The sequence below is a fragment of the Oryzias latipes genome, chromosome 19, assembly GCF_053564925.1.
Source record: "Oryzias latipes strain Hd-rR chromosome 19, Olatipes_Hd-rR_3.1".
Classification (NCBI taxonomy): Eukaryota; Metazoa; Chordata; class Actinopteri; order Beloniformes; family Adrianichthyidae; genus Oryzias; species Oryzias latipes.
This window is the reverse complement of record NC_136255.1, coordinates 10412183-10434008: the sequence shown is the minus strand read 5'-3', so window position 1 is coordinate 10434008 and position 21826 is coordinate 10412183. Positions and strand designations below refer to the sequence as shown.

General features: G+C 51.0%; 1 long non-coding RNA gene across 2 annotated transcripts; it reads left to right on the top strand.

Moving 5' to 3' along the window:
* The first annotated feature begins 3685 nt into the window (after positions 1 to 3685).
* On the top strand, positions 3686 to 18166 carry LOC144987727 (uncharacterized). 2 transcript variants are annotated; one of them, XR_013651396.1, is made up of 5 exons: positions 3686 to 4222; positions 8441 to 10002; positions 10175 to 10208; positions 10329 to 10434; positions 17238 to 18166. It is a non-coding gene; the product is annotated as an uncharacterized LOC144987727 (long non-coding RNA). The 2 variants fall into 2 exon arrangements; XR_013651397.1 differs by lacking the exon at positions 8441 to 10002 and having other exon boundaries at positions 3692 to 4222.
* The last annotated feature ends 3660 nt before the right edge of the window (positions 18167 to 21826 follow it).

Below are 21826 nucleotides of genomic sequence, written 5' to 3'. Positions count from 1 at the left end.
GTTCTTTTCTCTTTTCTTCCCCACTCACCTGGAACACTCTACAAAAAAGCTGGAAATTAAAATAACTTTTTTCTCTGAATATTTTTAAATCCAGACACTTTTAACTGTACCTGTTTTACATGAGCTCTCATTCTTATTTATTTCTATGTTTTTAATGTTGAAATGTCAAAAATAAACATGCTCCAATAAAGACATTTAGAGTGAAAGGGCGAGGTAATCCTCGGTTCACCCGAAAGGTCTTGTTAGGAAACTGAAATTGAAACTGTTTTTTTTTTTTATTTGGAAACAAGTGTTGCTTTACATGTGGGATTAAAAAAATAAATAAACGACTTGTCACAGCAACTTTTTTTCTATCCATTTTAAATCATGGAGACCTTTTACATATGAATGCGACAGCTCAATGTTTGAGTAAGATTGATTCCGAGTATCACGCCGCTATAAGGTTTGTGACAAACTACAAAGGCCTCGACTCATCATTGTGAACTGTACTCTCGAGTGGGATGGTTTTCTCTGTCTACCAGGAGGTTCACACACTGGTGCATTTTCATTTACAAATCTCTTCTTGGACTTTTACCTTCCTACATTTGCAGCCTGATCAAGCTGAGGACCGTGGAACCATACGGACTGCGCTCAAATGACCGTCTATCGCTCGCTGTTCCGTTCGCTCGTAAAGAACTGGGGAAAAAAAAAAGGCTTTTCTCTTTTCTTCCCCATTCACCTGGAACACTCTACAAAAAAAATGGAAATTAAAAGAACTCTTTTCTCTGAATATTTTTAAATCCAGGCTGAGATGGGAGGCTCAGAAGTCACTTTTAACTGTACCTGTTTTACATGAGCTCTCATTCTAATTTTATTTCTACGTTTTTAATGTTGAAACGTCTATTGTAAATGTAATTTATTGTTTACCCCCTCTAGCCAAGACTCCCTTGAAAAAGAGATTCTTAATCTCAACGGGACGATTCCTAAGTAAATGAAAGTTACATTAAAAAAGTGTCCACTTCACAGCCATGAGGCCGAAAAGTTAGTGGCAGAACTGAGGTCGAGGTGCAGACGCTCAGGCAGAGAAAGAATGAAAAGGCTGCAGGAGCAGTCGCAGAGCGCAGGGCCCCCTGCTCTTCAAGGTCACCCAGCTGCTGTGTAAAGCCGTGTAGGCAGCTCCATCGTGTTGCTCCACAAAACCTGCGCTCTGAAACACGCATTTGGTTTGTGTAATGCTGCAAACGCAGATTCTTCAGCAGGGCGAATCACCCCCACCGCTTCTCCTGGGTTCTGTCGAGACAGGACTGTCGAGATGCAGTCTGACACCGGTCGGACAGACAGCATTGCCGTCTGATCGTCCGAATGCCCGTCGGTCGGGTGGGAATCTGACCGCTCCCTTCCGGATCTCGCAGCAGCAGCTTTGCACGTGAGATTTCAGCGGCAGTCTTCTCTAGGCCCTTCGAAGAGAGCTCCTTCACAGAGAAGATTTAGTGGCTGTTCCGGTGGGGATGTTCCCTGCCGTAGAACGTGACGGTCTGAGCGAGGCACTTGGAGTGCACCGCAGTGCAAGAAAAACCCCTCCCTTCTTTCATGACTTGTGAGTGAGGAAAGCGAAAGGTTTCTCTGATTCAAAGCAGTGAGGTTCTCAGGGAACACGGAGCAGAGAGCGCCCTGCAACAAAATGTGTCTTAGCTGTGCTGAGGCAGGATTTGCAGTATCACTAATCACGAAGATAAAAATAAAGGAGCTTGTTCCAAGCTGGTTTTGTTTCAGACACACGTGAATGATTCCTTTCACTAGATTTACCGAATAAACTGAAAAGGGTTTTTGTATCCTATGACTGAAACAGCGCTCAATGATGATGGAAGCTGCTCTTATGGGCAGACGGTGCAGTCATGAGCTGCAGGCCTCCTAGTGTCAGCTGGACGAAGACTGGGCAGGACGCAATGTGCATTTTTACTTTTTAAAACAAAATATAGTGGTATGAAGTATGAAGTATGAAGACGTATGTCTGGGCCAGTGCAGTCAGGTCTCCTAGTCTGAGATGGGAGGCTCAGAAGTCACTTTTAACTGTACCTGTTTTACATGAGCTCTCATTCTTATTTATTTCTATGGTTTTTAATGTTGAAACGTCTATTGTAAATGTTATTTATTGTTTCCCCCCCCCTAGCCAAGACTCCCTTGAAAAAGAGATTCTTAATCTCAACGGGACGATTCCTAAGTAAATGAAAGTTACATTAAAAAAAGTGTCCACTTCACAGCCATGAGGCCGAAAAGTTAGTGGCAGAACTGAGGTCGAGGTGCAGACGCTCAGGCAGAGAAAGAATGAAAAGGCTGCAGGAGCAGTCGCAGAGCGCAGGGCCCACTGCTCTCCAAGGTCACCCAGCTGCTGTGTAAAGCCGTGTAGGCAGCTCATTTGAGTTGCTCCACAAAACCTGCGCTCTGAGACACGCATTTGGTTTGTGTAACGCTGCAAACGCAGATTCTTCAGCAGGGCGAATCACCCCCACCGCTTCTCCTGGGTTCTGTCGAGACAGGACTGTCGAGATGCAGTCTGACACCGGTCGGACAGACAGCATTGCAGTCTGATCGTCCGAATGCCCGTCGGTCGGGTGGGAATCTGACCGGACCCTCTCGCTCCCTTACCGATTTCGCAGCAGCAGCTTTGCACGTGAGATTTCAGCGGCAGTCTTCTCTAGGCTCTACGAAGAGAGCTCCTTCACAGAGAGGATTTAGTGGCCGTTCCGGTGGGGATTTGCCCTGCCGTAGAACGTGACGGTCTGAGCGAGGCACTTGGAGTGCACCGCAGTGCCACGAAAAACCCCTCCTTTCTCTCATGCCTTGTGAGCGAGGAAAGCGAACGGTTTCTCTGATTCAAAGCAGCGAGGTTCTCAGGGAACACGGAGCAGAGAGCGCCCTGCAACAAAATGTGTCTTAGCTGTGCTGAGGCAGGATTTGCAGTATCACTAATCACGAAGATAAAAATAAAGGAGCTTGTTCCAAGCTGGTTTTGTTTCAGACACACGTGAATGATTTCTTTCACTAGATTTACCGAAACACTGAAAAGGGTTTTTGTATCCCGTGACTGAAACAGCGCTAAATGATGATGGAAGCTGCTCTTATGGGCAGACGGTGCAGTCATGAGCTGCAGGCCTCCTAGTGTCAGCTGGACGAAGACTGGGCAGGACGCTATGTGCATTTTGACTCTTTAAAACAAAATATAATAGTATGAAGTATGAAGTATGAAGACGTGTGTGGGACAGTGCAGTCGGGTCTCCTAGTCTTAGATGGGAGGCGAAAGTCACTTTTAACTGTACCTGTTTTACATGAGCTCTCATTCTTATTTATTTCTATGTTTTTAATGTTGACATTTTTATTGTAAATGTAATTTATTGTTTCCCCCAACCTAGCCAAGACTCCCTTGAAAAAGAGATTCTTAATCTCAACGGGACAATTCCTAAGTAAATGAAAGTTAAATTAAAAAAAAGTGTCCACTTCACACCCATGAGGCTGAAAAGTTAGTGGCAGAACTGAGGTCGAGGTGCAGACGCTCAGGCAGAAAAAGAATGAAAAGGCTGCAGGAGCAGTCTTAGAGCGCAGGGCCCACTGCTCTTCAAGGTCACCCAGCTGCTGTGTAAAGCCGTGTAGGCAGCTGCTTCGAGTTGCTCCACAAAACCTGCGCTCTGAAACACCTATTTGGTTTGTGTAATGCTGCAAACGCAGATTCTTCAGCAGGGCGAATCACCCCCACCGCTTCTCCTCGGTTCTGTCGAGACAGGACTGTCGAGATGCAGTCTGACACCGGTCGGACAGACAGCATTGCCGTCTGATCGTCCGAATGCCCGTCGGTCGGGTGGGAATCTGACCGGACCCTTCCCGATCTCACAGCAGCAGCTTTGCACGTGAGAATTCAGCGGCAGTCTTCAATAGGCACTACGAAGAGAGCTCCGTCACAGAGAGGATTTAGTGGCTGTTCCGGTGGGGATTTGCCCTGCCGTAGAACGGAACGGTCTAAGCGAGGCACTCGGAGTGCACCGCAGTGCCACAAAAAACCCCTCCCTTCTCTCCTGACTCGTGAGCGAGGAAAGCGAACGGCGTCTGTGTTTCAGAGCTGGGAGGTTCTCAGGGAGCAGGCAGCACCCTGCTCAAGCCGTGTTCGCTCCCCTGTTTTGACTGTGATCAAACACTGTCACAGTCACTGAGATCATCATCTCATCACTCCAGCCAGTTAAGGAATTCTGAGGTGAGTGTTTGAGTGTTTGTCATTATTTGTCATTTGACCAAAAATCTAGTCCCCACTAAAATAACATTGAATTCAATGTTAAAGTTGCCAAAAAAAATGTCCTGTCAAAGTTTTGGGAGTTTTGTGTGTGTGTGTGTGTGTGTGTTTGTCATTAATACATTAAGGGGACCTCAGCCTGGTAGCACACTCACGGTGTGGGGACCAATTTTTTTGTGGGGACCAAAAACCTGGTAACCCACTAAAATAACAATGAATGTTGTATTTTTTTGTGTGCATGGATTTATTTACTGGGTGACCAGAGGCATGGCATTCAACGCCATGATTTTTTCCACAAAAGACAGGTCAAACGATGGAATCCATTTCAGAAATCAGAACCTGGGGCAGGTTGGAGCCCCGCTAGGCCTGAAACATTCACTCGAAACGGTATATCACCCACAGTCTGCCTCTGAGCTGAGCCTCCCTGACACAGCGCACTGTGGTGTGACTGGTCGCTGAGGCCTTCGTGCGGTTCCCTTCACCGCACCCCACCTGAGTTTTTCTATGGAGCTTCATGACTTTCAGAGGGCAGAGGAGGACCTGCGTGCTCCCCTGATGGTGCAGGCTGCGTGGGTTCCTCAGACGCGACAGGCTGCGGCCTGCCTCGGAGCTGAGCCTCGCTGACACAGCGCTCTGGGGTGTGACTGGTCGCTTAAGCCGCTCGTGCGGTTCCCTGCACCTAAACCTGAGCCTTTCCATGAAGCTTCATGACCTGTCAGAGGGGAGAGGATTGGACCTGCTGGCTGTTCTCAGTCAAGGCGCTCTGCCGCCCGCCTGTCAGTCGGCAGTATTTGGGTAATCTCTCCGTACCAGGAGCCATGGGAGCATCGCCACAGCGTCAGCAATGACTGGGACAGCAGCAGAGGCCGTTTCACAGCCGTGTGGCTGCAAAGTTAGACTTCGGCTGCTTTTTGGCAGCAGAAATGAGGACGAGGCAATGCTGCAGGCCGAGGTGCAGAAACTCAGGCAGAAAGACCAACGGCTGCAGAAGGAGTCGCAGAGCGCAGCTGCCCGTCTCATCAAGGTCAACCAAGCTTCTGCGTGATCGCAACAAGCCGTGTCGGCTCCCCTGTTTTGACTGTGATCAGTCACAGTCACTGAGATCGCAGTCTCATCACTCCAGCGAGGTAAGAAATTCTGAGATGAAGTTTGAAAATCACATCGACTGTGTGTGTGTGTGTGTATTTTACAGACACGGTGACCTCCGTCAGAGAATACAGGTATGTGTTGGTGTGCATGGATGCATATACTGGGTGACCAGAGGCATGGCATTCAACGCCATGATTTTTTCACAAAAGACAGGTCAAACGATGGAATCCGTTACAGAAACCAGGACCTGCGGCAGGTTGGAGCCCCGCTAGGCCTGAAACATTCACTCGAAACGGTATATCACCCACAGCCTGCCTCTGAGCTGAGCCTCCCTGACACAGCGCTCTGTGGTGTGACTGGTCGCTGAGGCCTTCGTGCGGTTCCCTTCACCGCACCCCACCTGAGTTTTTCTATGGAGCTTCATGACTTTCAGAGGGCAGAGGAGGACCTGCGTGCTCCCCTGATGGTGCAGGCTGCGTGGGTTCCTCAGACGCGACAGGCTGCGGCCTGCCTCTGAGTTGAACCTCGCTGACACAGCGCTCTGGGGTGTGACTCGTCAGGGAAGCCGCTCGTGCGGTTCCCTGCACCTAAACCTGAGCCTTTCCATGAAGCTTCATGACCTGTCAGAGGGGAGAGGATTGGACCTGCTGGCTGTTCTCAGTCAAGGCGCTCTGCCGCCCGCCTGTCAGTCGGCAGTATTTGGGAATCTCTCCGTACCAGGAGCCATGTGAGCATCGCCACAGCGTCAGCAATGACTGGGACAGCAGCAGAGGCCGCTTCACAGCCGTGTGGCTGCAAAGTTAGACTTCGGCTGCTGTTTGGCAGCAGAAATGAGGACGAGGCAATGCTGCAGGCCGAGGTGCAGAAACTCAGGCAGAAAGACCAACGGCTGCAGAAGGTGTCGAAGAGCGCAGCTGCCCGTCTCATCAAGGTCACCAAGCTTCTGCGTGATCGCAACAAGCCGTGTCGGCTCCCCTGTTTTGTCTGTGATCAGTCACCGTCACTGAGATCGCCGTCTCATCACTCCAGCGAGGTAAGAAATTCTGAGATGAAGTTTGAAAATCACATCGACTGTGTGTGTGTGTGTGTATTTTACAGACACGGTGACCTCCGTCAGAGAATACAGGTATGTGTTGGTGTGCATGGATGCATTTACTGGGTGAACAAAAGCATGGCTTTCAACGCCATGATTTTCCCCACAAAAGACAGGTCAGACGATGGAATCCATTTCAGAAACCAGGACCTGCGGCAGGTTGGAGCCCCGCTAGGCCTGAAACATTCACTCGAAACGGTATATCACCCCCAGTCTGCCTCTGAGCTGTGCCTCCCTGACACAGCGCTCTGTGGTGTGACTGGTCGCTGAGGCCTTCGTGCGGTTCCCTTCACCGCACCCCACCTGAGTTTTTCTATGGAGCTTCATGACTTTCAGAGGGCAGAGGAGGACCTGCGTGCTCCCCTGATGGTGCAGGCTGCGTGGGTTCCTCAGACGCGACAGGCTGCGGCCTGCCTCGGAGCTGAGCCTCGCTGACACAGCGCTCTGGGGTGTGACTGGTCGCTTAAGCCGCTCGTGCGGTTCCCTGCACCTAAACCTGAGCCTTTCCATGAAGCTTCATGACCTGTCAGAGGGGAGAGGATTGGACCTGCTGGCTGTTCTCAGTCAAGGCGCTCTGCCGCCCGCCTGTCAGTCGGCAGTATTTGGGAATCTCTCCGTACCAGGAGCCATGGGAGCATCGCCACAGCGTCAGCAATGACTGGGACAGCAGCAGAGGCCGTTTCACAGCCGTGTGGCTGCGAAGTTAGACTTCGGCTGCTGTTTGGCAGCAGAAATGAGGACGAGGCAATGCTGCAGGCCGAGGTGCAGAAACCCAGGCAGAACGAGCAACGGCTGCAGAAGGTGTCGAAGAGCGCAGCTGCCCGTCTCATCAAGGTCACCAAGCTTCTGTGTGATCGCAACAAGCCGTGTCGGCTCCCCTGTTTTGTCTGTGATCAGTCACCGTCACTGAGATCGCAGTCTCATCACTCCAGCGAGGTAAGAAATTCTGAGATGAAGTTTGAAAATCACATCGACTGTGTGTGTGTGTGTGTATTTTACAGACACGGTGACCTCCGTCAGAGAATACAGGTATGTGTTGGTGTGCATGGATGCATTTACTGGGTGAACAAAAGCATGGCTTTCAACGCCATGATTTTCCCCACAAAAGACAGGTCAGACGATGGAATCCATTTCAGAAACCAGGACCTGCGGCAGGTTGGAGCCCCGCTAGGCCTGAAACATTCACTCGAAACGGTTTATCACCCCCAGTCTGCCTCTGAGCTGTGCCTCCCTGACACAGCGCTCTGTGGTGTGACTGGTCGCTGAGGCCTTCGTGCGGTTCCCTTCACCCCACCCCACCTGAGTTTTTCTATGGAGCTTCATGACTTTCAGAGGGCAGAGGAGGACCTGCGTGCTCCCCTGATGGTGCAGGCTGCGTGGGTTCCTCAGACGCGACAGGCTGCGGCCTGCCTCGGAGCTGAGCCTCGCTGACACAGCGCTCTGGGGTGTGACTGGTCGCTTAAGCCGCTCGTGCGGTTCCCTGCACCTAAACCTGAGCCTTTCCATGAAGCTTCATGACCTGTCAGAGGGGAGAGGATTGGACCTGCTGGCTGTTCTCAGTCAAGGCGCTCTGCCGCCCGCCTGTCAGTCGGCAGTATTTGGGAATCTCTCCGTACCAGGAGCCACCTCGGCCATGGAAGCATCGCCACAGCGTCAGCAATGACTGGGACGGCAGCAGAGTCCGCTTCACAGCCGTGTGGCTGCGAAGTTAGACTTCGGCTGCTGTTATGCAGCAGAAATGAGGACGAGGCAAAGCTGCAGGCCGAGGTGCAGAAACTCAGGCAGAACGAGCAACGGCTGCAGAAGGTGTCGAAGAGCGCAGCTGCCCGTCTCATCAAGGTCACCAAGCTTCTGCGTGATCGCAACAAGCCGTGTCGGCTCCCCTGTTTTGTCTGTGATCAGTCACCGTCACTGAGATCGCAGTCTCATCACTCCAGCAAGGTAAGAAATTCTGAGATGAAGTTTGAAAATCACATCGACTGTGTGTGTGTGTTTTACAGACACGGTGACCTCCGTCAGAGGTCAGAGCCTCTCTGACACAGCGCACTGTGGTGTGACTCGTCACCGCTCGTGCAGTTCCCTTCACCCAACCTGAACCTTTCTATAGAGCTACGAGTGCTGTCAGAGGAGAGAGGATGGACCTGCCGGCTGCTCTCAGTCACGGCGCTCTCCAGCATGCCTCTCGGTTTGCTGCCCTGCAGGTGCGGGCTGATCTGCGGCTTAGCTCCATCGGGGTTGCTTCACATGTCTACGAGCTCTCCACCTGAAGCTATTGTGAATGTTTTGTGAAGTTTTCACTGGCTGTAAAATAAAAGAAATAAAATAAATAAAAAAAAAAACAGAATAGAAAATCCAAACGAACCCAGAATGTTTTTTTGTATGATGACGTTTTTATTACAACATGACTCGGGGATCCAACCCCAGGCATGGTCCCGAAACAGCCCACAGGTCAGCGGAATGGAGAGAGAGAGAGAGAGTGAATTGGCCCTCCAGCACCACATCTGAAGCTATTGCTAATGTTCTGTCAGGTATTCACTGGCTGTAAAATTAAAAACAAAAAATAAAAAACAGGACAGAATATCCAAACGAAACCACAATTGTCTCTTAACAGAAGCTTTTCGGAGTGTTTTGATGTCGTGTAACTGTATATGTGTGGTTTTTTTTTTTTACCTTGTGATCTGTGAACGTTTTGATTTTCTTTTGAGAACCTGGGGTGAAATTGACTTTATGCTTGTGGTTTATGAGGTTCGTGGAAAAGGGCACAGCAAAGGGTAGCACATCTTCACAATGAGGCTGGCTCGTGAGAGACCTCATCAGCTTTTCAGCTTTCTCTAGATTGTCCGGATATACATCATCCTCCTTGTCCTCTTGATCTGCAGCAGCTCCATCCTCTAGGCTTCTCCAACTCCTCAACACTTACTGTCTGTTCTGGTTTCTCTTCCATAGTTCCTTTGTGTTTCAGATTATGGAGCACCGGACTCTTTTTGTTTTCTTTCCTTTTCCTTCTCATGTCTGATGGAACCAGCTGACCCAAGCAGCGGCATCGTCAGTTGTCTGTCTTCTTCATCGTGATCTTTCTTTTTTTTCAGGTGTGATTACGTCTGTTGTGATTTCGTGTTTTGTGTTTGTTGCTTTTTTTTGTTGTTGCTTTTTGTTTGTTCACTTGGTTTTGTTTTTGTTTGTTTGTGGTTTGATTGGTTCACTCGTAGTCCACCTCCTTTCCTCCGCCATTGACAGCCGGGTCCCAAAGGTAGACGATGACCTTTTTGGCAGCAGGTAGTCCGGGGTTTGGTGGGTGGTGAGGGAGATCCGGTGGTACTGTGTTTGTTATATTTTGTCTATCTGTTGCTTTGTTTGTGTGTGTGTGGATATTGTGGGGAGTAGATCCAAACGGGGGTATTGTGGAGGTATGTTCTAAATTATTTCTATTAAGCATTGAATGGATTCTATATATGCATGTATACTGTATTGCAGAAATATGCTTGATTCCTTTCCTCAGTAGCAGATAGCAGGTATCACGGTCACCAGTAGGCCTGTATAGTTCAGCGCGCTGCTTTGTGGGGTACGTGACTTTCGGTCTCTGTTTTCTCTCTGTACTGGAGTGTTTATGGAGCCACGACACCAGCAATGCAGACTAAACAAAAACACACCAGTCTAATGTTGTATTTTGTATGTTTTCATCTTCCCTTACGGGATAAATTTAATGAAAAAGTTTTTATTTTGTTTGCCTTTAGGCCGGAGAGAGCGGACAGCCACAGAGCCTAACAGGTCGTGTTTCTCCACCTCTCCCCTCTTACAAAAGGTTTGAAAATTCATGCAAACTCTTGTTTGACCTTTAGTTTCCCATTTCATTTTTTATGACGTCCTGAACCATGCGAATCTGCGAAGGCTGGACAAGACGCCGACAGAAGAAAGCCGCTAAAATCTCACTCCCAAAGCTGCAGCTGTGAGGGGGTCCGAACGAGATATCAACCCCTCCGACCAGCGCCGGCAGGTGGGTTCTATCTGTTCTTCCCCACTCTGTGAAAATCAAGTGAAAATTCTGACTGAAAGAAAAAAAAAAGGTTCTGCTCCAAAAAAGCAGTTTCGCTGCCTTGTTGGGTCCGCGGTGACCCCAACAGAAACCTGGATGATATATAGTCCCGCACGCTGCCTCGCGGGGTCTGCGGTGACCCCAGCGGTAACCTGGACGATGTATAGTCCCGCACGCTGCCTCGCGGGGTCGCCGGCGACCCCAGCGGAAACCTGGATCAAATATAGTCCTGGGCGCTGCTTTGTGGGGTCTGCGGGTAACCTTGTCAAGACAGCGTAGGGGATCGTCAAATCAGCCTAAGGGGTGCGGGAGGGTTATAATGAGACTGTCGGTAAGAGAGAGTTCTCACGTTGATGGTGGGAAAACGCTATGTTTTGTCTGTCAGGACCGGCTGGTAGGAGACAGTTCTCACGTTGATGGTGGGAAAACGCTATGTTTTGTCTGTCAGGACCGGCTGGTAGGAGACAGTTCTCACGTTGATGGTGGGAAAACGGGATGTTTTGTCTGTCAAGACCAAGATCCAAAGTCGCTCTGTGTCCGTTATCTGTGAGAAAAGAAGAGTTTTTGCAGGACCAAACATAATATAGAAAGTTAATGAAAAGACGGAAATGTTAAAATTACTGTTTTCTGACAGAAAAACAAGCCCAAGCTCTAGCCTCTTCCCCGCGCTGCCTCGTGGGGTCTGCGGGTAACCTTGTCAAGACAGCGTAGGGGATCTTCAAATAAGCCTTAGGGGTGCGGGAGGGTTATGGTGAGAATGTTGGTAAGAGAGAGTTCTCACGTTGATGGTGGGAAAACGCTATGTTTTGTCTGTCAAGACCAGGTGGTAGGAGACAGTTCTCACGTTGATGGTGGGAAAACGCTATGTTTTGTCTGTCAAGACCAGGTGGTAGGAGACAGTTCTCACGTTGATGGTGGGAAAACGCTATGTTTTGTCTGTCAAGACCAGGTGGTAGGAGACAGTTCTCACGTTGACTGTGGGAAAACGCTATGTTTTGTCTGTCAGGACCAGGTGGTAGGAGACAGTTCTCACGTTGACGGTGGGAAAACGCTATGTTTTGTCTGTCAGGACCAGGTGGTAGGAGACAGTTCTCACGTTGACGGTGGGAAAACGCTATGTTTTGTCTGTCAGGACCAGGTGGTAGGAGACAGTTCTCACGTTGACGGTGGGAAAACGCTATGTTTTGTCTGTCAGGACCAGGTGGTAGGAGACAGTTCTCACGTTGACGGTGGGAAAACGCTATGTTTTGTCTGTCAGGACCAGGTGGTAGGAGACAGTTCTCACGTTGACGGTGGGATAACGCTATGTTTTGTCTGTCAGGACCAGGTGGTAGGAGACAGTTCTCACGTTGACGGTGGGAAAACGGGATGTTTTGTCTGTCAAGACCAGGATCCAAGGTCGCTCTGTGTCCGTTATCTGTGAGAAAAGAAGAGTGTTTGCAGGACCAAACATAATATGGAAAGTTTATGAAAAGACGGAAATGTTAAAATGACTGTTTTCTGACAGGAAAACAAGCCCGAGCTCTTGCCTCTTCCCCGCGCTGCCTCGTGGGGTCTGCGGGTAACCTTGTCAAGACGGCGTAGGGGATCTTCAAATCAGCCTTAGGGGTGCGGGAGGGTTATGGTGAGAATGTTGGTAAGAGAGAGTTCTCACGTTGGTGGTGGGAAAACGCTATGTTTTGTCTGTCAAGACCAGGTGGTAGGAGACAGTTCTCACGTTGATGGTGGGAAAACGCTATGTTTTGTCTGTAAAAGCCAGGATCCAAGGTCGCTCTGTGTCCGTTATCTGTGAGAAAAGAAGAGTGTTTTTGCAGGACCAAACATAATGTTCATGAAAGTTTATGAAAAGATGGAAATTTTAAAATGACTGTTTTCCGACAAATGCAAGCCCAAGCTCTAGCCTCTTCCCTGCGCTGCCTTGTGGGGTCTGAGGTACCCCAACGTAAGCTAAAACAAAATATAGTCCCTCGCGGCCTTGTGGGGCTCTGAGGTACCCCAACGTAAACCTAAACAAAATACATTACAGCGTGCTGCTTTGTGGGGTCCGTGGGGATACCCACGTAAACCAAAACAAAATACAGTCCCGTACGCTGCCTTGTGGGGTCCTGCAAACCCCTCAAGACAGATAACGTAAACCAAAACAAAATATAGTTCAGCGCGCTGCCTCGTTGGGTACATGTGACCCCTCTAGACAGACACAGTAAAACAAAACAAAATATAGTTAAGCACGCCGCATTGTGGGGTCACGCGAACCCGTCAAGACATACAGGATAGACCAAAACAAAATATAGTTCAGCGCGTTGCCTTGTGGGGTACGCGAGACCCCTCAAATCAGCCTAAGGGGAGCGGGAGGGATACTTGGCCTTCGGAGGACTACATTTCTCACCGTAAAGGTGGGGTCACTTGGAGAACTAGTCGAAATAAGGTTGGGGTCGCGTGGACCCCTCGAGACAGCGTTGGGGTTCCTCAAATCAGCCTAAGGGGAGCGGGAGGGATACTTGGCCTTCGTAGGACTACATTTCTCACCGTAAAGGTGGGGTCACTTGGAGAACTCGTAGAAGTAAGGTCGGGGTCGCGTGGACCCCTCGAGACAGCGTTGGGGTTCCTCAAATTAGCCTAAGGGGAAATGTAGGGATACTTGGCCTTCGTAGGACTATATTTCTCAAAGTAAAGGTGGGGTCACTTGGAGAACTCGTAGAAGTAAGGTCCGGGTCGCGTGGACCCCTCGAGACAGCGTTGGGGTTCCTCGAATTAGCCTAAGGGGAGTGGGAGGGATACTTGGCCTTCGTAGGACTACATTTCTCAAAGTAAAGGTGGGGTCACTTGGAGAACTTATCGAAATAAGGTTGGGGTCGCGCTGACCCCTCGAGACAGCGTTGGGGTTCCTGAAATCAGCCTGAGTGGCGCGGGAGGGTTATGGTGAGACTGTGGGTAGGAGACAGTTCTCGCGTTGATGGTGGGAAAAAGCTACGTTTTGTCTGTCAAGACCAGGGGGTAGGAGGCAGTTCTCACGTTGACGGTGGGAAAACAGGATGTTTTGTCTGTCAAGACCAGGATCCAAGGCCGCTCTGTGTACCCTTTTCAAGGTAAGGGCTGTTTTCCCTAACTGTGTGACAATCGAGTGAACATTCTGACAGCCTAAGAGTAAGGTGGGATCACTTGGAGAACTTGTCAGAGTAAGGTTGGGGTCATGTGGACCCTTCATTACAGCGTAGGGGATCCTGAAACCAGCCTTAGGGGAGTGGGAGGGATATACGGCTGGCCCGCGGGATAAGATGATACATGACGAGCCTCATTTATTCATGGGGTACACGTGACCCCTCTAGACAGACATTGTAAAGCAAAACAAGATATAGTTCAGCGCGCTGCCTTGTGGGGTACGTGTGATCCCAAAGTAAACAAAAACAAAATATAGTTCCGAGCGATGCCTTGTTGGGTACATGTGACCCCTCTAGACAGACACAGTAAAACAAAACAAAATATAGTTCAGCACGCCGCATTGTGGGGTCACGCGAACCCGTCAAGACATACAGGATAGACCAAAACAAAATATAGTTCAGCGCGTTGCCTTGTGGGGTACGCGAGACCCCTCAAATCAGCCTAAGGGGAGCGGGAGGGATACTTGGCCTTCGGAGGACTACATTTCTCACCGTAAAGGTGGGGTCACTTGGAGAACTAGTCAAAATAAGGTTGGGGTCGCGTGGACCCCTCGAGACAGCGTTGGGGTTCCTCAAATCAGCCTAAGGGGAGCGGGAGGGATACTTGGCCTTCGTAGGACTACATTTCTCACCGTAAAGGTGGGGTCACTTGGAGAACTCGTAGAAGTAAGGTCGGGGTCGCGTGGACCCCTCGAGACAGCGTTGGGGTTCCTCAAATCAGCCTAAGGGGAGCTGTAGGGATACTTGGCCTTCGTAGGACTACATTTCTCAAAGTAAAGGTGGGGTCACTTGGAGAACTCGTAGAAGTAAGGTCGGGGTCGCGTGGACCCCTCGAGACAGCGTTGGCGTTCCTCGAATTAGCCTAAGGGGAGCTGTAGGGATACTTGGCCTTCGTAGGACTACATTTCTCAAAGTAAAGGTGGGGTCACTTGGAGAACTCGTAGAAGTAAGGTTCGGGTCGCGTGGACCCCTCGAGACAGCGTTGGGGTTCCTCGAATCAGCCTGAGTGGCGCGGGAGGGTCACGATGAGACTGTGGGTAGGAGACAGTTCTCACGTTGATGGTGGGAAAAAGCTACGTTTTGTCTGTCAAGACCAGGTGGTAGGAGGCAGTTCTCACGTTGACGGTGGGAAAACAGGATGTTTTGTCTATCAAGACCAGGATCCAAGGCCGCTCTGTGTACCCTTTTCAATGTAAGAGTTGTTTTCCCTAACTGTGTGACAGTCGAGTGAACATTCTGACAGCCTAAGAGTAAGGTGGGATCACTTGGAGAACTTGTCAGAGTAAGGAAGGGGTCATGTGGACCCCTCATTACAGCGTAGGGGTTCCTGAAATCAGCCTAAGGGGAGCGGGAGGGATACTTGGCCTTCGTAGGACTACATTTCTCAAAGTAAAGGTGGGGTCACTTGGAGAACTCGTCGAAATAAGGTTGGGGTCGCGCTGACCCCTCGAGACAGCGTTGGGGATCCTCAAATCAGCCTGAGTGGCGCGGGAGGGTTATGGTGAGACTGTGGGTAGGAGACAGTTCTCGCGTTGATGGTGGGAAAAAGCTACGTTTTGTCTGTCAAGACCAGGGGGTAGGAGGCAGTTCTCACGTTGACGGTGGGAAAACAGGATGTTTTGTCTGTCAAGACCAGGATCCAAGGCCGCTCTGTGTACCCTTTTCAAGGTAAGGGCTGTTTTCCCTAACTGTGTGACAATCGAGTGAACATTCTGACAGCCTAAGAGTAAGGTGGGATCACTTGGAGAACTTGTCAGAGTAAGGTTGGGGTCATGTGGACCCTTCATTACAGCGTAGGGGATCCTGAAACCAGCCTTAGGGGAGTGGGAGGGATATACGGCTGGCCCGCGGGATAAGATGATACATGACGAGCCTCATTTATTCATGGGGTACACGTGACCCCTCTAGACAGACATTGTAAAGCAAAACAAGATATAGTTCAGCGCGCTGCCTTGTGGGGTACGTGTGATCCCAAAGTAAACAAAAACAAAATATAGTTCCGAGCGATGCCTTGTTGGGTACATGTGACCCCTCTAGACAGACACAGTAAAACAAAACAAAATATAGTTCAGCACGCCGCATTGTGGGGTCACGCGAACCCGTCAAGACATACAGGATAGACCAAAACAAAATATAGTTCAGCGCGTTGCCTTGTGGGGTACGCGAGACCCCTCAAATCAGCCTAAGGGGAGCGGGAGGGATACTTGGCCTTCGGAGGACTACATTTCTCACCGTAAAGGTGGGGTCACTTGGAGAACTAGTCAAAATAAGGTTGGGGTCGCGTGGACCCCTCGAGACAGCGTTGGGGTTCCTCAAATCAGCCTAAGGGGAGCGGGAGGGATACTTGGCCTTCGTAGGACTACATTTCTCACCGTAAAGGTGGGGTCACTTGGAGAACTCGTAGAAGTAAGGTCGGGGTCGCGTGGACCCCTCGAGACAGCGTTGGGGTTCCTCAAATCAGCCTAAGGGGAGCTGTAGGGATACTTGGCCTTCGTAGGACTACATTTCTCAAAGTAAAGGTGGGGTCACTTGGAGAACTCGTAGAAGTAAGGTCGGGGTCGCGTGGACCCCTCGAGACAGCGTTGGCGTTCCTCGAATTAGCCTAAGGGGAGCTGTAGGGATACTTGGCCTTCGTAGGACTACATTTCTCAAAGTAAAGGTGGGGTCACTTGGAGAACTCGTAGAAGTAAGGTTCGGGTCGCGTGGACCCCTCGAGACAGCGTTGGGGTTCCTCAAATCAGCCTGAGTGGCGCAGGAGGGTTATGGTGAGACTGTGGGTAGGAGACAGTTCTCGCGTTGATGGTGGGAAAACGCTACGTTTTGTCTGTCAAGACCAGGTGGTAGGAGGCAGTTCTCACGTTGATGGTGGGAAAACAGGATGTTTTGTCTATCAAGACCAGGATCCAAGGCCGCTCTGTGTACCCTTTTCAATGTAAGGGCTGTTTTCCCTAACTGTGTGACAATCGAGTGAACATTCTGACAGCCTAAGAGTAAGGTGGGATCACTTGGAGAACTTGTCAGAGTAAGGTTGGGGTCATGTGGACCCTTCATTACAGCGTAGGGGATCCTGAAACCAGTCTTAGGGGAGTGGGAGGGTTATATATACTTTATACGATTTTACTCATTGAAATACATGTTTACTTTTAAATGTATGACAATAACCCTTGCGCTATCCTAGAGAAAAAAGAAATAAATTGGATTAGATAAAGGAACGGGGGGGCTTATTTTAACCCTTTGGCTGTCCTAGAGGGGGAACAAAAAGGCTTGGATTGAAGGAAGGGAATGGGGGGGTCATTTTAAAAACGCACCCCCTCATCCTGGTTTGGTCCCTGACCACTGTACATGGTTTGGTCCCTGACCACTGAAGAGTGGTCATTCACCCCAAAAATTTGTAGACGTTTCAGGCACCCTCTATCACCCCCGACCACTACTGAAAAACAAAAACAAACCGTCATTCACCTCACGTGATCTATTTTTTTTTTTTTTTTGTTGTACAGGGCGACTCATCCAATAAAGCGCTTAAAATGAATGAACCCAGCATTCTGTGATTTAATGTGAGCAGCAATTTCTGAAATGAACACGAAATGCCCATTGTCCTCCCTGTAGGGCAGTGTTTTCAACCCGTGGGCTGTGGGAGATGGTCAGGATCGTACGGATTGCTGACTTAATCATACACACTCCTGGACATCACTGAACAGGACTCCCCACTGAAGCCCTACGTTGAAATGGAAGCTCAGAATGGATAGCCCCTGAGGAGAAAGGTGGGAGCAGAGGGAAAGTGGAACAACAGCTGATCGCCGGCTCATCTGCGAAGTAGCCAGGGATGACCAGGAAGCTGCAGGGAAGACTTGAATGCCTATCAATCTGCGACTAAAGGAAGGACCGCTCTCCTCCCGATCTGTCTCGATGCGTGTGCCTGATACTTGTACATCACCCTAAAGTTCCCCTTTGTTTCTTTCAGCTGCAGAAATGCTGGTTTCCTGCACCGCGACCAGACCAAGACAGGCCCTTTGTTCTCCCTCCAGTGGACCAATAAATACCCTACTGGATCATCGAAGACATGAAAAGGAACGTTTTCTTAATGCAGATGAGACGGGGTGTTAGAAATGCATGCATTACATATGATAGCTTACAAGAGAATTCAGTCAGGTTCTATTATTTCTGGTTACCTAATACTGGCTCCAGCATACCTGCCTACAGCTGCATGGTTCCAGGGTGTCTAGTCAAACTACATCAAAATAAATGAACTGAGATTGACCTTTGTTGTCTCATAGACGTACAGAGCAGCTTAACCAAACGTTTTAAAATGTAGACTGCTTTCTGTGATTAAATTTAAACAGTAACTTGTAAAATGACCAAGAAACTGACTGTCCCTTCCCAGATCTTACAATGCAGCCACTCTGATCCTGAGTTACACTTGGAACTGGTCCCTGTCCGATCATTGTAGTACTTCAAGTATGTCAGTGCATCGTTTGCCTTGCTGGAGTGATAACAAAGTAGAAAGAAGAAGCAATAAAACGTAATTAAAAACAAAATCAACGTTGTCATTGTGTTTATTGAGGTTTCACAGGGACATATACTGTAACCCGATCAAAAGTAAAAAGGTGAAAGCCTTTGAGAAATCCTGTTCATGTCACAGGAACAGGCTGGACTGCGAATAGTAGTCGCAATCCCCGTATGTTTTGACAGCATTCGGACTATCTCTATGAGCATTGTACGAGATCAAGCCGTCAGCATTTCTCCCGTCGCCTTGTCTCTCTTTGAGCACTGTGGAGGTGAGCACCATTGTAATGACGTACATGGCGTAAATCAGAATGTTGAACACGGCTATGGCGCACTCCATGTTGTGCATCCTGTGTTCGTCGCGAATCATCGGCCGGTACAAGAGCTCCATGCAACCCGAAACAACTGCCATGAACAGCTCCAGATTCATCATGACCAGACAGGCCAACACCGTTCGGGTGCCTTTGTTGACCCTCCTGGGCCTGTCCTCGCCGTCGTCCATCTTGCGCTTGCTCTTGGCCGCGAAAAAGCTTAGCACCACGCTCACGACCATTGCCAGACAGCCCAGGGTTATCACAGCTATGCCGCCGTGTATGTACGCCTGATCGTAGTCACTCTTCATTGGACTCTCAGAGGAGCCAGACGAGACGTACCTCGCACTTCCCCTCACGGCGTGACTGCTATCTATCAGGTACAGGACGTTGTTGGGCAGGGCAAGGAACCCGACAATGAGAGAGGTGATGATCGCGATGGCGGCACCCAGCTTCCCCCTGAACCTGGCAACGCTCAGTACGGAGTTGGAGGAAGCGCCTGACTTTCTCCCCGTCAGCATCTCTTTCCCAGAAGAAATCAAAGAATCAAAGCCACCCACGAGGCCGTTCCTGGTCCGCTGCATCCCGCTGAGCTGAGTCTGGAGGACAGGGCTGCGTCCTATGTACGAGCAGACTGAGATCTCAGAGGTTCTTTTTCCCGACCCACCCCTTACCTCACCTTAAATTCTATTTCACGCTGCAGGAGACGCGCGCGATCTCACAACATGATCTGCGTGGATCTTTACGCAAAGTTCCTCCGCCATCTCGGTCGAGATCGGTGGAACTCACTGAGCTGGGTGTCCCAGCACGTGACCAACCTCAACGCACCTGAGGACAGAGCTCGCGAGTTCGAGGGCGAGCTGAGACGCCTGCTGTCATGCGACTCTCTCAACTTTCAGTCCTGCAAGCGCGCATGGGATAGAAGCAAGCTGTCCTCCAGCATAGGAAACGCAGTGGACGCTCAGTGCAAGGACGTGTTCAACGGAAAGATGGCTGCATCAGAAACCGGGCCCGTGTCTCGCCTCCTGCTCGCCCAGCTCGAGGCCCTGCGCCTCAAGCCGATCTGCGCGGGCCTCAAAGTGGCCGGCGTGCCCACACCCGACCGAGGTGGCAGCACGTACCACAACGGCTGCACCCGGGGCTGCGGGCCACTGCCGGGACGGTACAGCTTCTACACGGAAGTGGACCTCTTGGCCCACGACACGTTGACTGACACCGTGGCCCTTCTGGAGCTCAAGACCCGAAACAGCGACGTCTTGGACAACGCTACCCTGTGGCGGTACAACGCTCAGCTATGGCTGACCTGGACAATGTTCTCCCTCACTTACCCGAGCGTGGCGGAACGCTCAAACGCTTACCTGGTGATCATACGGCCGGGCACGAACACAGTCACCATAAGGAGCTGTCTGAGGCCCTCCGTGACCAAGACGCTGCGCAGCAAGTTCCGCTGGATAAACAGCTTATGTCCACAGGTGCTCAACTGCCTCACGCCGACTTGCGTCAACCTGAGAGTCCAGGCCCGTTCGAAGCCGAGCTCCGGCAGTGGGGCCAGCGTCGACCCGGAAGACCTCTGCTACAGGAACGTCATGTTCAACCGAGAAAAGGCCATAGTTTGGCAGGGACATCCCTCTCATCAGGGACCGCAAGGCCACACGCAGCATCGTACTCCCTCCACTGCCCTGACGGCCGCGGCGGATTCGGTTGCTGGGTCAGCGTTATCCCTGCGCCGAATCCGACGGAGGGGCACGCGTGAAATTATAAACCTGGACTGCGAGCTCGAGTGCTAGAGGGAAACGAACACACTGACGAACCCATCCCCTCGAAATGGGTCTGAAGGGACGGGCGCTCCACGGCATGCTGGCCAACCCAGAAATGGCGCCTTTCGAGGTAATCGAAAAACCCCATGAGCAGCAAGACTGGATCCTGATAGACCACCTCATGGTGATACACAAAGTCAGAGAATGCGATTACACGGAGAGCGAGCAAGTGATCTCCGTCGCGAGCATGGCGAGTTATTTTGCGTCATGGTACGTTCAAGAGGGGGCCCAGGGTCGATGCGTCGTGCTCGTGAAAGATGGTCCGGGGGCGCAGAAGCCAAGCGTGAGGGAAGAAAGGGCGAACAGGACGGTCCCGGCACACGTGGACTTCTGTAAGGCTCACCTGGCCGAGATAGAGTACGGCACGATGAAACTGTTGGCCGACGTGGGCATGAGAGACAACTTTTTCTTGGTCACGGGGGCGGTAGCCGAGTCGCGCTGGGCCGATACGACCGACGAGCGCGCCAGCAACCTGGTCTCATTCCACAGTGAGTACGAGGAGCGCAGGCGAGAGGAGGCTGGCCCTCTCGCGGACCGGGACCAGTTCGAAGTAGAGACCCTCGGACGTTCGGTCCGGGATCCAAGCCACTGCGACGGAAAGACCTACAGGCCTGAGGGGGTGCAGGGAGTTTACTTGACCGCGTTCGCGAGCCCTGACAACGAACGTCTCCAGGCCTTGCTCAAGGCATGTGTCGAGTGTCGAGAAACAGAGGCCGACACGCTGATGGTGGAGTTGGCCAATGCCCTGACTGGCTCAGTGACGGTGTGTACAGGAGATTCGGATCTGATCGCAGTACTCGCAGCGAGCGGAAGACCCGGCCTGGCACTGAGGTTGGACAACAGAAGTTACACGGAGGACCGAGCCATGCACGAGTCGCCCTACGGCGAGCTCCTGATCGAGCCACCAAGTCGTCGGACCACGAGCGAATCACCTAACGCCGCAGAGGATTGGTTGAGCGCCCTGTGCGACCTGTGTTTGGGAGAGCACCACCTGTTGCCTTGCGGCGTGGCGGAAAGACACGTCAATCTAGGTCGCATTCTGGAGAACTACGGTGGCGAGGGGTTCAGACTATCCGTGTACGGGTTCTTGTACCGGGGTGGCATTCGAGGCTCGGTTTACGTCACTTTCCAGAGCGCGTTTTTTGAGTCTGACGCCAGAAACAAACTGAGCGAACTTGCACTGGAAAGCCAGAAAATGTACTCGCCATGCACACGCAGCGCAAAGACGATACACTTTGTCTTCGCTGTCCTGTGTGGCGCAGCTGACACAAAAGTCGAAAGCGCAGAACACGCTCCCTCGTTGCACGCCTCCGGGGATGCCGTTCGCACGGTAACTTGCGGATCTAAGCGTCTCCGCCAGCCAGAGCTCGACGCAGAATCTGAGAGCGAATCCCACCTGCAGAAGACCAAGGGGAGGATCACGGTAGGGCTAAAGCGCACGGCCAAAGCCTACGCAGACGGAGCGATCCCCGAGTCGGCCTACGCTCGCTACCTGAGACTGACTCGCTCCGGAAGACACCTCTTCCTGAGAGCCAAAGCCAGAGTGCTGAAGGACCGGAGCGTC